General features: G+C 40.1%; 1 protein-coding gene across 1 annotated transcript in view; it reads left to right on the forward strand.

The window, feature by feature from the left end:
• PRDM1 (PR/SET domain 1) overlaps nucleotides 1-16606 on the forward strand; it is a 100748-nt gene that overhangs the window by 29322 nt on the left and 54820 nt on the right. Inside the window, exon 3 of the mRNA XM_056486613.1 lies at nucleotides 9078-9150. The gene's annotated coding sequence lies outside the window, so the exon portion shown is untranslated. The remainder of the gene's footprint in view (nucleotides 1-9077; nucleotides 9151-16606) is intronic.

The raw sequence follows: 16606 nt of genomic DNA on the forward strand, positions 1-16606 counted from the left end.
TCTCTGGTTTGGTGGGAAAAAAAAAAAAAATGAAGCACTGTGCTTTGGTTTGGGTTTTTTGGTTTTTTAATTTTTTTTTTTTTTTTTGGTTGGGTGAGTGTTTACAGTTTTGGTAATGCCCTTTTAACTCTGAACGTCCAGAGTCTGCATGCTGTCATACACAAAAGTTTGTGGGTTTTTAATACCTTGCATCCCTGAAAATACATAGTTATTTGCTTTCTGACTTTGTAATGAAATAGTACTTGGTGTATGTATGTATACAGATATATATATGTGTGTGTGTGTGTGTCTGTGTGTGTGTGTAGATGTGTCCACTTACAGTAAATGTGGAAATAGGGAAGACCTGAGGAGGATAAACAGAGAGTCAAAGTGAATCTCGGAGGAGATAAGTGGTGAAAACGGGTAAACAGAAAACTCCACTTCTGTGGGAAAACATGGAGGAGCTAAACCACAAACAGGAGAGGAAACAGCCAGATCTAAACAAGCAATTCAGCAGCGGGCTGCGGCAAACGTGATTTTAAAGAACAGAGCGTTCACAACAGACGTGCGTCACTGCTGAAGATGAAGTGTGTGAGCCCGGCTTTCCTGCTTCCCCATCCCCAGTACCTCCACAGAAAGCTCAGCCTCTCCTGCCCACCTTATTTGTTCAGTAGTGGACTTCATACGATTGATTCAGTTCTCATTAAACTGATTTACTGGGCTCGCTGGCTCTGCTCAGCTTCAGTTTATTCCTACTTTGTTTAAAATTCGGGAAGTGCTGGGGGAGGGGACAGGACACTAATGGCCGTTCTCGTGTAAGTGGAGTGGTAGCTGATTTATTGCAAAGGTTATAAAGGAAAAGTATTAAGTGTGTTCCATTCTACTTGGCAAAGCCATCCTGCACAATGTCCAACAAAACCCTGAGAGCGCTGGTTTGTACAGAAAAAAAAAAGGGGAAAAAAAAAAAAAGGGGAGGAGGGGTGTGTGTGTGTGTGTGTGGAAGGGGGATGCTCCACCAAGATGTGCTCTTCTTCTTTGAGAGCATTAATTAAGACTGTAAATCACAGCAACATGAAACAACTGTATTTGATGGAAAATGGACAGTTCTGGAGTTCTGCTGTGCTTGCGCCATCAGTTTGAATACCTACCCTGAAACACTAACGGGAGAGCAAACTTCAAAGAGAAATTCTGACATGAAGAAGCAGTCTGCAGGATCATTACATGGATAAAGCTGTAAAATAGACTCCTCTGTGCAAACTGGGAAGGAGGTGGAATGAAAGTTTGAAAGGTTTATAGGAGCTCAGGCTTGTTTTACTTTCATGCACAAAGTCAGTCCCACATTAGTTTGGTAAAATAAGCTCGTGTATTAGAGCTTGGAATAAAAGGGGGATAGGAGGGTGACAGCAGAAAAAAAATTGTACTTGAATAATGTAAAACTCTGTTAATATCCTTTAAAGCTAATTTTCCTTTTCTAATTAATAGTTGAGGGAGTTCATTTGTCACTTCATAAGTAGTGGTGAGTCACATTCCCCATATTTATAGTATTTAAAGCCTAAATTTGTTACAATCACACAGTTACATCTTCAGCAGAACATCAGTAATAGAAATTCATCCAGCAATTCCTGCACAGTAGTCATATCCTAAATAAATGTGCTGAAGTTTATATTTAGGCAGCCGTTTAATCTTGTTTTAAAGGCATTAAGTAACACAGACAACCCCCTGTGTCAGGTTGTTCACTTTATTATTTATTTAAAATGAAATGTAATCTTTAAAATTTTTTTGTCTTTGACCTCATCTAGTTATAGTTTCTTGCTGTTGTGTCTGTACTGGGCTGCAGTGGAGTGGCTCTGGAGTGTACTTCAGATGATTTTCATCCATTATGGTATATAGTCCATTTGCTCCTCATTTCCCTTTGGTGTAAAGGACTGGATGCACTGGTAACATTTTGATGAATAATGGTCTATCCTTTATAGTTAATCCACAAGCAACTTATTTCCCAGCACAACATTTTTATGTAATTATAAGTAGACTTCTGTCCAACTACTTGTCCAGGGCTCCTCAAAGTTTTTGGTTTGCCAAATGTGATTTGAGATGCAATTAATAACATGATGGATTCCAGAATTGCTGATGAGGTTAATTTTCCTTCTTGTAAAATATGATACTGTAATAGAGATGTTCTCTTTAGACGCATGAGATAGGAAAAAAATTGTTAATAATAACTTAGGTAAAAAAGTTATCTGGAGTTATCTATATTTAGGAATCAGGAGCCATGTTTGCAGCAATAACTTCCATGCTTACCACAGACCAGCTTGTTCCACTGACCCTATTAATTTTATGAAGGTTAACCCTCTGATGTTATAATAGTATTTTGGAGATTGTTAATTAATATAGATACATTATTTCTATATTTACATGTAATATAAATGCCTAAGCAATAAGCAGGGAAAAGGAATTTGTTATATTACAGGAATGTACATGCTAGAGGGTTTATGGAATGAGAATTTGAGTGCCTTAAACCAAAGGTAGGGTTCAAAGTCATTGAACTTGTCATAACTTGCAGAAAGAGACAAATTGCCTGTATGCTACTTAGGTTCTAAAGGAAAGTACTTCATGTTAAGCACAGTGTATCCACTACTTTGCCACTGTACTGGTACTTGAAAATAGTACCTCTCCTTTCCTTAATGACAGAAAAAAAACACATTAACTGACTTTCTATAACATTTAAGACAGCAACTGTTTTCTTCATTGGGAAGCAGGATTGTGCTGGCTTAGCCTGCAGTGCCTTTCAGAGGCACTCAGATGGTCTTGGACACAAATAAATGTGTGCTGTTTGCCAAGGAGGGTTGCACCATAGCACGGTCATGTGTTTGGAAAGGCTAACACTTGCATGTCCAAATGCAAATAAAGGGTGCACAGTCTTGAGCTGTTCCTATACTGGGAAAAAAAGTCTTGTCAGAAACTCTTGGATAGCAGTAGACTTTTCTTTTACTTCCCCACTGTTCTTCTGTTGTCTACCAACCAAAACAAACAAACAACCATAAAAACAAAACCAAAAAAACCCCAAAAACAAATCAACAAAAGAAATCCCCACAGCATAAATGAACGCCATGTTAATAATTCTTTTTTTAAGAAAGAGATTTCAGTGTTACTGTAGAATTTCATACAAAGGGCACATCCTCAACTTGCCACTGATTTCCATGGACTTAAACCAGTGTTTCTTACATGCAGACAAAGAGGCTGCACTCAGTTGCTGAGGATATTGTGTGCAGCCACCACACAAAAATGTACTTTTCTTATTCCGTTGTCTTTCGAGCACTGGTGTGGCTGGTTTAGATTGGCTGTGACTAAATAGGTGGTCACAAGAAAACCATGCATTAAAACCTTCTGACCTGAAATGATTGGCAGATGCAAAGGTTCTTTATGACAAGCACTCTATAACCTCCCCTAGTTGCCCTGGTGTGTGTATTCCTATCAATTCTTGGATCATCTGGGAAGGCTACCCAGCTCAGGGTTTAATTTTCATTCATAGATAATTTCTATGTACGGGAAACAGTCAAATATTTCGGAATGGGTGCTCATAAAGGGAAACAGAACCAAGGGAGATGCTTTTCCATTCCTTATCGACATCAGATCAAGATTCAGTGTGTACCTGGGAAATACACTCCATGCAAATGAGGTCCATGGAGTTACCAGCCAACTGAGCACAGGCTAGTGCTATGTAAGTGAAAGTGTAAGTGGGCTTTCTGCCCACGCTGGCTGAATCTGTAATAGCAGCACAGCTGAGCAAATGCCCTTCAACACCATTTGTCACCAAAGTGGCTGCTGTTGCACAGTCTGTGCACCTAGGTAAGCATGCTTGGGGTCTCATCTCAAGGCAAGCACATTTACTTGGAAATGTGAAAAAAACCTAAATTTCATAGCTGGACTTCGCCTCCAGCATGACACTGGGCAGGAAGTGGGGGTGGCATGTTTTTCACTCATCTCCACATGCCAGAGTTTGAGTCAGTTTGCTCAGAGCTTCCTTTACTGTCCATGGAGAAAACCAGCCAACATTTACAACACATTTATCAATCTCTTTGAGACATCAGCAACAGAGCAGGTTACCTCTAGTCAGATGGACATTTAGCACCAGACTTTAAAGTGTGTTGAATTAGATGTCTGATGATGCAGACAGATACACAGTGGGTATGTCAGAAGATGGTGGAGATCACTGCAGGCTGTCTTTTTTTCCCAGAGGAGACAAAACAGCTTTAACAATCAGTCTGTGTGTGCTGGGCTGGTGATGCTGGCCTCCTGGGCACAGGAGCCTTGGGTGCTGGATATTTACACTGCACTGCTGGGGAGGGTTGCCAGCAGCTGTGGCCTGACACATCCAGCATTCTTTTGGACAATACCTGGACACAGCTGGGATGTTAAAGATAGACCAGGTGTCGTAGCCATTGCCATAGGTGACTTGCATGCAGTGAAGGAGTCTGAGGGGTGCTGGCCCCCAGACACAGGCCCTCCTGGGTGAGCAGGCTGGTGCCATAGAATGGTTGCAGCCCTGCCTGTAGCCTGTGTGTCCCTGCTCCCTGTTTATTAAATCATGGCCACTCTGTTCCCTGGCTCAGATCTGTTTATAAGTGTAAGTTAAAGCTTGTGGAATAGTTCCCAGACAGGATAGTTTACAGCCAGAGTAGATCCTCAGTCCATTTTGGTCACAGTTGTGCAAATCCTTTATCACTGGAGAAGACTGGGAGGGGGAAGGTAAATATGTCAGCAGGCAGAAAGAGGGAGGTGGCAGCAACTGCTTTAAACCAGCATTGCTGCCAGAAACTTGTTCTTCAAATGACCCCCTGTCGACTTCACCTGCCAATCCCTGGTCATTGAATAGTTCAGTGTATTGGCTTCAGGGAGCCCCAGAACAAAAACTTTCCTTAAAAACTCAGACCTTACTCAGATAAAACTCCCACTCACGCCCCAGGGAGTTTTGCATGACTCAGGATTACAGGATGGTGTCTCAGCTTTGTTGTGTGTACTGCCCGTAGCTGGTTTTAGTTCTGTGGATGAATAAAGGCTGTGCCCATTTACAAGAAAACTTGATTTCCGTTTGCTCCTGATTTCAGTTTGCTAAAAACTTTCTCATCCTCTTTATAAGCTAGAGAAGTGAGGAGGAAGGGCACCCACCCGAAGGAGGTGCCTTGGGAGAATGTGGAGAAGGAGAAGGCTTCAAAGATCTTAGCAGGCAGACAGTGGTATTTGAGATTTTTAAGAAGCCCACACTCTTCCCAACGTGGGCCCCAAGGTTTCCAAGGTGAGGAGCTGCTCAGTCCTGGCAGGACTGCTGTTAAACTCAGCTCGTGAGTCTGTGCAGTGTTTGGGGATCCTGAGGTGCTTTTTTCCCCTCCTCCTGTGTGACAGGTATGGTGCATCATGCTTTTAGTTTCTCTGATTCTGCGATTACTCATTGTTATTTTGTGTGAGCAAAGCCAGCAGGTGTTAAAATACCTTCCCTGTCAGCATGTCCCACAGTTTCTGTTTCATTGGATGAGACAGGAAAGCAGTCACTTCAGGGCCAGGGAACTGGGCCTCATTTTGTCAGCTGGAAGGTGACTAGTTAAAATCTAACTAGCAGTCTCACACCCAGCGCCTGACAGGAACAGTCTCTGAAGAGTATTAAGAAAATAAAAATTCCCTGCTCTGTCATATAATGGAAATGAGAATACTTCAACAGCCATCCCCTCTAATCTGTTAGCCAGCCCTTAGCAGCTTACCAAGCCTGTATTTAACCTATTTCCCTAATGGCAATTAAGAAATGTTTTCATTTCCCAGGGAGAGGATTGCCAATGAAATCCCCCTCTCCCCCCCAATCCCCATCCTGTGGCTCCCTTCTCTCCCTCCTCTTCCCCACACCCCAGCTCCTTCTTCCTTAGCCCAAGGCATCCAAAGCATTCCCCGTGTGTTTGGGTAGCATGCAGTGAGGAAGAAATGATTAAGCAGCTGAATGTTTGAAATCCAGCTAAATGCACCGATTATTATCTGCTTAGGGCTTTCTTATCTCGAACTGTGTGGTGCTTAATGGTAGGCCCATTGTTTTCAGCTCAAAGGTATTAATGAAGGAATCAGGGCAGCAGGCTGATGTCATAGGTGGCTGAAAGGTGACTTGTGCGCTGATTTCCCTTACTTCACCCCTTCACAAGTCCCTTCCAACTAGTTCAGAAGAAGGGTTAGTATTTTTAGAGTGGAGGAGGAAAAAAAAGCCAGCAAGCAGCCGAGGTAGCATTTGTGCGTCTGGTAAAAGGATTGCAGAGGCTCCTAAATATCCTGCTTAAAAGATGTACTCTGAGCTTCTGCTCTACTTTCTCACTTCCCCAAGACTGAAGTGTTGGCTTAGGTCTGGGTGTGAGAGAGGCCAGGCTGCCCCTGTTCTCACCCTGGCCAGCACACCACACCTGGTGACCTGACCCACAGCCAAGGTGGGGATTCCTTTCCACGGGAAGGGATGTGTAAGCAGCTGCCACCTAGGATGGCTTCTTGAGGTGGATGCACAATTTAAGGAAGTGCTTTCGTAGTCAAGTTATCAGCTGCACTTTTTGTCACTCTCCCGAGTTAAATCCTTCTCACTTTTTTTTTTTTTTTTTCAAATGTACATAGTTATTAGATGCAAAGTGGTGTATGTTGTGTGAGGAGAGACTCTTCTCTCTGGGGTGAGATATCTTGAGTGTATTCAGTTTTCTATTACAAAACACAAGCAGGGAAAGAGGTAAAGACTTCATTGTGGTTATTTGTATTTTTAATCACACACTTATTTCTGTAATCCTTTTTGTGACAGATTTAATTTGGTATTCCTTCCCTTTATGTAATTGACATGAAAAACACTCTTCTTTCTTTGACTTAAAGTACTGCTCTACATGGTAGGACTTGGGCATCACATTCCTGCAAAAGTGCTAAAATTTCTTCTAGGTTTTTTTATGGACCCATCTAAGAATTTGAGGAAAGATGTGCTACCAGAAACTGATTTGTGGAGCTTTTGTGATTTTTGGAACAATAAAAGAAAACCAACTTTTAAATAGTGTTGTCATAAGGTAACAAGCAAAGAGTTACTGTGTCCATAAATATCCAAGAAGGTCTCAGGCTAGAATAAAAAATAATGCACTTTCTTTTTTCATTTTAGTGAGACAATATTTTTGTGCAATGGGTAAGTTAATCAGAGTCTTTGTGATTACAGTTATAATGTCTTGGCTGGCATGGGATTCATAAGATAGGATTTCTGTCTTGCCTAAACAAATGAGGGGAGAGCTTAATCCTTTCAAATTTTTGATTGGTTTTGTTTGTTTTTCTCAATTTCAGTTTAGTTTTGGTTTGTGAGCATGCAGTGGCTTTCACTGTTCACTGGAGAACTTTGTGCCTGTTGAAGGAGCTAAATAGTCTACTAGCAAAGACTAGAAAGTCAAAAGAGAAGGCAGGGGAGAAAGAGTGGCACTGAATATCCATACATGCATCAAAGCCAGCTGCCGTCTTGAGTAAGATTTACTTAACAGGAAACCATAAAACACCAAAATGCTCCCTTCAATTTTTTTTCAAGGGAGAAAAAGAACTGCATAGCACTAGATTGACTTTGGGGTTTGGTTTGGTTTTTTTGGGTTTTTTTTTTCATTTTGACTTATTAGTTCATGACTGGGATTAGTTTGTGTAGGGTGCTTTTGGTTTGTTTAAGGTTTTTTGGGAAGGGTTGAGTGAACTGACTGGCACTTCCAGTCCTGTCCCCCTCCCTGTTTCTGTAGGTTCAGCAGTAAAAACCTATTGAAATGTGAGATTACCAAACTGAAGCAATCAGTCTGAAATGATTAAGGGAGATGACTATTCTTTTCTTCAGATGACCAAAAGTCATCTTGTCCGGAGTTCCTTATCTCCAAGGTACTATTTCACAACAGTTTCTATCTTTCTAAGTATGTATTTCCTGTTAAAATCTGAAGACTATACATTGTAGGTAACCTTGTATGTACAAACTATCACCAGCAGCTACAAAAATTGGTGTCTGTCTTTCTTTTGAAATGATGTTGAATTTTTTTTAAAGGAAAAAGTGTTTATTTATTTCTTCAGTAATTTAGGAGATTATGTGTCAAGCCTAGGGTGAAATTTTGTTTGCTGAACTTATCTTAAACCTCAGGAGGGGAGGAAGGTTCCGTTTAAAGGTCAAAGCATTTCAAGATTTCAATTCAGTGTATTTTTTACCTTTAAAGTTTTCCCTTACCCCACCCAGACCTTGGACCTTAGAAGCTTTTCAGATGCCTTACACATGTTCATCTTGTGTTGAAACTTTTGAAATAGCTCTACATTAAATGCCAGAGCAGTTAAATGTTCATGTATGTATTATTAACATCTCCTGTGCACCAACACTCCTCTGGCGAGAAATTCGGTGTTTGAGGTTGGAGGAGAATGCTGGAGCTGACAAAATTCAGATGCTAATGATAATTAATTTATGTAGTGGCAAAGATAGGTGCCCTGCCAGGTGCTTTACAGGCAGATAAGATCTGGTTTCTGCTCCAGTGAGTTTACAATCTGAGGCCCAGGTTTTGCAAATACTTATGCACATGAGTTATGCTACCGAGTGCAGTGACACCACTCGTGCCTGTGAAATTACTCACCTGCAGTGAGCTATCTGTGTACAGTTTCAATTGCATTAGCTTTTCAATTGATTGTGCAGTGAGTCAGTAATTGTCCAGGCTGATAATTGTAGTCATTTAATAAGCCCTGCCTGTCAGAAATTAAAGAAAAAATACAGGAGTCATCTTTCTGCAAGGGAATTGAAAACTCAGCTTTTCCTGGGCAGTTTTTTAGGAAGCAAACATTCCATGTTAGATCAGGCTTTTCCATGTCACACTGGCTTAAATTATGTCTATTTGCATACAAATCAAAGAGGAGAAAAAAGTCACCCGATAATTGGAAGGGAAAAGTGTTATTCCCGTTCCTCATTTGTCTGATGCTGATCTTGGGGCCACAGTAAGAGTGTTTCCAGTGAAATTACTTTCAAGTCTGGGAAAAAGCAATCAGCAGAGGCCTTGGTAGCTGTAAATTTGTGGCAGCAGTCCCTAATTCATCTTGTAATTCTATGACAGGCTCTGAATTGCCCGTATTTGGCCAGGGATCACCTCCGTGGACAGTTAATGAAAGAGCAGAGGGAACTTGAAGGTCAGTCACACTAAATTTTTTCTTCCTGACTATGTCTTTTTTTATTGCATCCTATCTTTCTTTATATAATTTATTAAAGAAAACCCCTTTTTTTGTTTGTTTCTGGCAAAGGCAAATCTATGCCTCTTTGTTTATCTGCCTTTTTTGCTTGAAGCATTTATAAAACAGCCTAAAATGCCTCAAAATAGATGTTTCTGTTGAAATCACTTGACAGAATTACACTTTAGCCAATTTCTATTTCTTATCTGAGTGTGGTCATGAGAATAAAACAGCAACAGATGCTGCAACCAGGTATATTTTTGAGAATGGAATTTGTATATTGACATGTGAAACTAATCTCAGTATAATGAGAAGACTTTAGTTATTGGCTCACGATCAGAATAAATGAATTTGAACTTCAGAAAGCCATGAGACTAATTAAAATAACACCAGAAAATGCATTTGGGTCTGCTGGAGTCAGACTAACCAGCAGATAAGCTGTAATAGCATTTGTTTGTTGAAGCACTGTAGTAAATGGGGTCTGACTTATCAGAATACAAGATTTTTTTGTGACATGTACAGCATAACAAACATGTTGGAAAAAAGAAAACAACCAACAAAACAACAAAGAGGAGTCATGGATTAAAAGTTAAAATGGCCTTTTCTTCTTCTCCTTCCCTCTCTTATTTTATAAGATAATTTCCTGTCACCACTGTTTTCTCTTTTTCAGAATATTTTCTTTCTTTGGAGGACATCAGTTCTTATATCTTGTTTTATCTCATTCAGTCTGTGTCTCAGAGTACCGTGTGTCCTAATCTTCTCTCTCTAGCTTATGCCTTCAATCTTTTTGCCTCCTTTTTCTGTCTTTTTTATAGTGTTGTTTTTATCTCTTCTTTATTTCGACTTCCATTCCAAATACATTGTCTTCCCACCTCAGAGTTCCCTTCCCCTGTTCAGCCTTTGTCAGAAAAAAATTCATAGGGCTCACCATCATTTGACCCTTCCAGATAAAGTATTTTGAATGACCACTCTGGCTACAGGAAAAAAGGAAGTGTTGGTGGATGAAGCAGTGTTTTTTTCAGTATCTGAGCTTCTTTCAGTCACAACAAGATCACTGCTACTTCCTCTCAGATTGAATTCAAAGTCCTTTGCAATTCTTGGGAACCTGTATTTGCTATTAAACTAAACCTACAACATAGGGAGAAACGAGACATTAAAAGAAAGTGGGTAGAGAAGTCCACTTTCTGCCTGCTGTACAAGGGAAAATTAAAAGATATTCAGAGGTGAGTTTATTTTTCAAAGGACATTCAATTTAAACTAGTGGTAAGAATTCACTGCCTTTTAATGGTTATCGTGTAGTCAAGTATGCCCTTACTATAAGTAGACTACAATGAGCTTTTCTATTTGTGAACTTGGGATTCCATGTCACTTTTTAATAGGCTTCTGCAGCACATGTCCTTTTGACTGCCTGTGATACAGCAGAGGTCATTACTAGCTGCAGGACCTGCTACTTGGCTGTGCCTGTCTTGGCTGGTGGGATATCTCCTGTGGATGTTGTGACTGTGGCCACTTGTCATTTACCAGCACCAGGGGATTCCCAGCCCCAGTGCTTTTGCAGATCCAAGGCAAGCAGATCACAGATGTGGTGTGGAAAGCAAGGTGATGCCTTCTACCTTGGCCATGCTGTTACATCTGTACAGATAAAAGGGGGTTTGTCCATATATAACCCTTTGAAAATGATGCCAATACAATCTTAGTCAAGTCTAGTGGAACAAAAATGGTCTTGGTCCTTGCACGAGCCAATGCAGGGAACAAGGTGGCCTCTCATACTTTTAGCAACATCTCATTTCTACACATGCTGAGCTCCCAATATTTGTACAAGAAGCTGATCTGTGAAGGTTGATTGGAAGTGATCGAGATTTTTTTGTGTCTCAATTTTGCATATTTCTGTTTAAATCAGATTAAGTCATTGTATTGAAATGCTGGATTTGGCAGAAGCAAAATTGGTTGAAGGAGGACATGAAAATCTTCTCTGTGTGTGTAGATGACTATTGTTAACTTAATACAACAGGGTGTCAAAACCCATAACACGCTAAGTGTTTATAAAGTGGGTTTTTTAATGGTGTAAAAAAACCAATAACAACCAAGAAACTTCTCATTATGAGAGGAGAAAACATTAGTGCTTTTCCTGACAGCATCTGTTTTCATGGGGGATTCCTCTGTGGAGCACTAATCAAGTCCATTCAGAAATGTCTTAATTAATTTAATTAAAATCTGTCAGATCAAACTGATTAGCCTGACATCCAGCCTGGCAGGATGAAGGAGGCTGGTACATGCACTGTAAGTGTGTTGAGGTGGGTTTGCCACTTGCAATCAGAGATGTGTGGCTGCTGTGGGGATCAAAGCTGTCTTTCATTGTCACCAGAATAAATGCTATGACCACTCCCCTGGGCAAGTGATCCAATTTCTTTTTGTTAAAAAATATTTTATACCTCCTTAGCCCGGCAGCTCAGGAGGGACAGCAGGTACCTGGTTCTGCGAGTGATCGAAGGGGAGCATGGGGTGACCTTTCCTGTTCCTCCTGACAATGGGAATACAGATCAGACATTTCTCATCCCTTCACCATCCTGTGTCTCAGCTGGTGGCTATGGGTAGGAGAGAGAGGCCATGGAGGCCATGGTGACAGGGGTGACTGTATTTTGATGCTGAGCGTGGGTGTTGCTGCAACGGACCCTTCCAAGCAGTGGTGTGTCCACGTGTCCTTTTGCTGCCATCTCTCACTGAATGAGGTGGAAGCTGAGAAACTGCACTCTCTGCTATCTGGCTGTGCTTGTCCAAAACATGAGGAACTACCTCAAACACATAAGCTTCTTAATTTTGCAGCTGCTAATAATGACGTGTGGTTTCTATGGCAAACATCAGGGCAGCCAGTGCCAATCTGTGTCTCTAGGTCTTTCCACTTCCCTTAGCCCACACATTTACTTATGGAATACCTCTCATCTTCAAAGATTTTAATAAGCACTTTTATCCATGGTTATAGTGGGATGGATGCATCAAAAGGGTAATAGCTAGTAAATACTCAATTTTTCAGACCCCAATCCTGCAGGCACTTAGGCATATGTTTTAGCTTTATGTGCCATAATTCAGGCTTCAGTGGAACTATTCACAGTACGTGAAGCTAAGCATATGTGTAAGTTAGGAATTGTAAAGATTAAATAGCATTCCTGTTAGCTGGAAATCAAAAGGTAGATGAAAACAGGGACTCCAACTACAGAGGAAATGCAGTTTCTGAAGGAAGAGCAGCAGCAGCAGCTAACATTAAAGAATTGACAACAGAAGACCTGTCAGTGACACATGTTTGGTCTTTACTTGTGAGATGGACTCTTCTGCTGGCAAAGGGTCAGTTTCTCCAAGGGTGGAACTTATCTGGAGCACTGAGCTCCATTTCCATGGGCACACACCTAGTGAAAGCATCTTTCTACAGTTTAGAAGCAAGTATCTGATTTAAGTACTTGGGCTTCACCAGACTTTTTGCCAGGAAATGATAAATTATTGGAAGAAATAGGACGTAAGTTTCATCTGCAGATGCTTTTCCTGACTTGCACCTTCCCAGTGCTTTCTGGCCATGTCAGTTGAGTTGGTACCAATACCCTTGAAACAGGTGAGGTAGCTTTAGTTTAAGCCTGCAATAAAAAGGGTGTGTTTGGTCAGTTTAGGATCTTACAGCTGGAGGAAGATTCTTTATGGAATGATTCATGGTGGTAAGGATAGGGCAGAGAAATAGGTAGAAATAAGCCACTTGCAACACTAGCCGATATATTTCTCCTTCTTTTTTTTTTTTTTATTTTTAAATAAAATTGTAATAATATTTTGCCTTCTCTGCTATCTAAGCCTCAGCGTAGATATTTAGACCCATTTTTCCCTACCTGCAAAGGGCTTCTTTGATCCTCATCTTGTATTATCTCTGCACTGGCCCAGGGATCCACCCATGACAAGACCTTATAGCAAGAAAATGTATTACACAGTGTACATGTAATAAACATGGTCTCTGTTGATGGTGACTAAACTCAGGCCATTCTTCTGGTGAAGTACCAGAGTCTATCTTTTTTTCTTCTCATTGTTGTTACTATGAAGTCCTTTCCTGGCACCTTCCTAACTTCTCCATTAATTTTCTCTTAAGATTATGCAAAACTGAATTCTATTCAACAGTATTAAATTGGATTCTGCTCTAAATTTTTTTTTCTAAATGTCCAGCAACTAACTTGAAAAACTTCAAGGTTCCAGTCATGGAACTGAGACTGAGTGGCAGGTTCAACACATTGCCATACGGCATATTTGTAGATATAAATGGGCAACAGGAAGGAATTCTTGAAGATATATTTTTAGTAAGATGTTATAAAATTGGTCCCTTCCAATGCAGCAGCTGTATTAGCTGTAGGTACAACTTGAATCAAAGTGATTTTTATTTTTTCTTCATCTTTTGCAGCCAGCTAACCTAATATTTTGAGGAAATAACACTGGACATTATTGATCTATTTTTTTCTTTTCTTCCTGGCTCCTAGGTCACAGTTTAGGCCCTAGTTCAGCAAAGTACTTAAGAAGAGGCTTATCTTTAAGCACATGTTCAAGTCTCAGCAGAGTAAATGAGAATTAAGCAAATACTTAAGTACTTTACTGAATAGGGATAGAATTAAGCATGTAGTTGAATGTTTTGCTGAATCAGAGCCTTAAAATTAAAAATTAATCTTATTTGTGCTACGAAGATTGGAAAGCTACGTGCTAGATTTGGATCTTGAATTAATATAAACCAGGAACAGGGTAGCACCAACTGTCACAAAGAGAAGGGTGTATAGGTGTAAAAAGGGAGTAAAGCTGGGGTTGTCAAAATAGTGGGTAGGACACAGGAGTGATGTGCATTCTGTTCCTGTGTCTGTTTCAGGCTAAATTACTGGAGACTGACATTCCTTTGTGTTTCAGTCCTGGTGCTGGCGAACCCTGGCATGCATAAAGAGTTCTATAATGTTAATAGCTGCCATGCTAAGTCTGAAGTTGAAGGAGAAGGGGCTTAATCTTTCTAAGCCTTAACACACACTCTATTTGTCCTGTGAAGGTAATGCCACTTCCCTTCTTTCCAACTCTTTGAGCTGGTGAGGTTTCTTTCTGCATGGTATCATGATGCCTGGCACAATGCTCTTGCTTGTACCTTATAGAAGGTTTTGTAATAAAAGTCCATAATAATAAATCCTGTTCTTTGGGCTTGACAAAATTATTTGTTTGACACGATATTGTTGCAGCTGGAATTTTTGTCAAGATTTAGGTTGGTACAAAATGTTGGAAGCACTAAGTAGTTTTCTGACCAGCATAATTAATTTGTGAGACTCTAGGAAAAAATATTTGAAGAAGTGTTATAATTTTCCACTATTTTTTACTCAGACAGCTGCTGTTTTCAGGCTGTAGAGTTGACCAGGTTATGGATGTATGCAGGGGAACATTTGTGTGGACCAGTCGTAGGGATGACTGTTAAATCTGAAAACAGCTTTTAGTGCCTATGAATTCCTTCTGAGCAGTTTTTGGTATTGGCAATAGACACTTGAGTGGTTGAAGTGAGGTATTTGACAACCATCTCTTCTATGAATGTGGAATGTGTGCCTGGAGCTGGCTCAGTGCTCATCGTGATGTTCTGTGCTGGTGTTACCCTGTAGCGATGCTCAGAGAAGACAGATTGACCCGAGTGCTTCTCTTCAACTAAACTTCATGTAAGGATGGCTGAGCAAGTAGGCACAGCAAGTGTAATGTGATCTGTATGGGTGCTAGCTAATGGTTAACTGGCTCTGAGAACCTGTGCTCCTTAAACAAACGCTATCAGTGTGGGATGAGCTGTCTTATTTCTGCAGACAGCCTACTTCAGCTTGGCACTAAAGCTTTACTCTTAAGAGTAGGAGAGAGCTGGAGGGCTTTCACTGTTCAAACAGGGAAGGGAAGGAAGGCATCGCGTTACCAGGGCTGCTGTTTTCAAACCTGAACAGGAGGGATGAGGGTAGAAGGGTTTCTGAGTATGTCTGAAGTGTGTAGGGTGGCTGACCTCAGCTCAGCTGTTATTTTGATTTTTTAACTGACTGTGGCCTGAACAGGTGCTTGACACAGTGTAAAGCTGCTCAGGATAGCTGGCGTGACTTTGTGCTAAGGCTTTGAGAAAGGGAGAGAAATAGGCAAGATTGTGCTTTACACAGGAGGTTCAGTGTGGAGATACTCTGTGTGCAGAATGAAGGGGCAAGATAGTGCTGAAACTTTGAGCTCTCTGTACAAGGCAGAAAATTAATAGATCAGGTGAGTCAAAACTGTGGATCTTGTATGCTGGGGGCTTTGAAAACTTTGTGGGAACTGCTTATTATTAGATATATGGGATAACCATCTTGTTTTCTGAAATTTCAAAGAGGCATGAATCTACATTTTGTGCATGTGAGAGACCTCTCACCCAAGTACAGTTCTTAAAATGATAGCATTGTATGATTATCTTAATTAATCATCTTGGCTTGTAAAATGGGTTATTATCTTAAATCTAAACTGTTTAAAAAACGCTAGCTCTGCATGAGTTGCAATAGTGTGAGTTTGTTTGGGGTTTTGTTTTTGGTTTTTTTAATGGCAAATACAAATTCCCCTCTATGCATTTGAAATGCAAAAACTAGCAGTTTTTTTGAGAATAAGCAAATTATTTGTTCCTACGAGTAGAAATCCAGAATTCAGCATTGAAGGCTTTAAAAGCATATCTAGAGCAAAATTAGAAGGTTTCACTTTTCAGTTATGGGCAGAGTAAGTTGATATTTCATTTTTTTGATCCTGACTAGTAAGAGATACATTAATTGCATCAGAAATTGTCTCTTTGTGGTTATTTTTTGAGACTAACTTTTCCTCCCCTGATGAGTGAAGTATCCACATCTAAAAACAAGCTAGCTTTGTATAAATTGATGATTTTTAACTGTATATCATCTATTGCTTACAATAGAAGTCTCTGTTCAGAACAGAAGTTTACGATTTGATGCATTTAAAGTACTATTTTTGATGAGATAAAAATCCTTTTAAAATATTGTTGGGCACTCAGTTCCCTCTTCACTTAGGTTACTCTTGCACTGGTGTAAGTGCACTTAATTCAATCAATCTCCCCGTGACTTAGAGCATTAAACATGTGACAAGAAACAAAATTATGAGACTTAAAAGACAGCTCTTTTTCTTCTAGTTTTGTATTATTTATTAACAGTATACTTCATTTGACTTTGGTTGCATGAAAGCTCTGACAAGTAGGTTAATAGTAAATGTCACTTCCTAGTTAGCATGACATGACAGTGTCTGGCATAGAGAACAATTATTTTAAACATCTTGCATTCACAAAATAAAATACATACTTTTTAGTTAGTCTTTTGAAATTAGTGTCAAAGAATAAAACCTTAATTTGTTATCTTGTTTAAATAATTTTCTCTTG

The sequence above is a fragment of the Oenanthe melanoleuca genome, chromosome 3, assembly GCF_029582105.1.
Source record: "Oenanthe melanoleuca isolate GR-GAL-2019-014 chromosome 3, OMel1.0, whole genome shotgun sequence".
NCBI lineage: Eukaryota > Metazoa > Chordata > Aves > Passeriformes > Muscicapidae > Oenanthe > Oenanthe melanoleuca.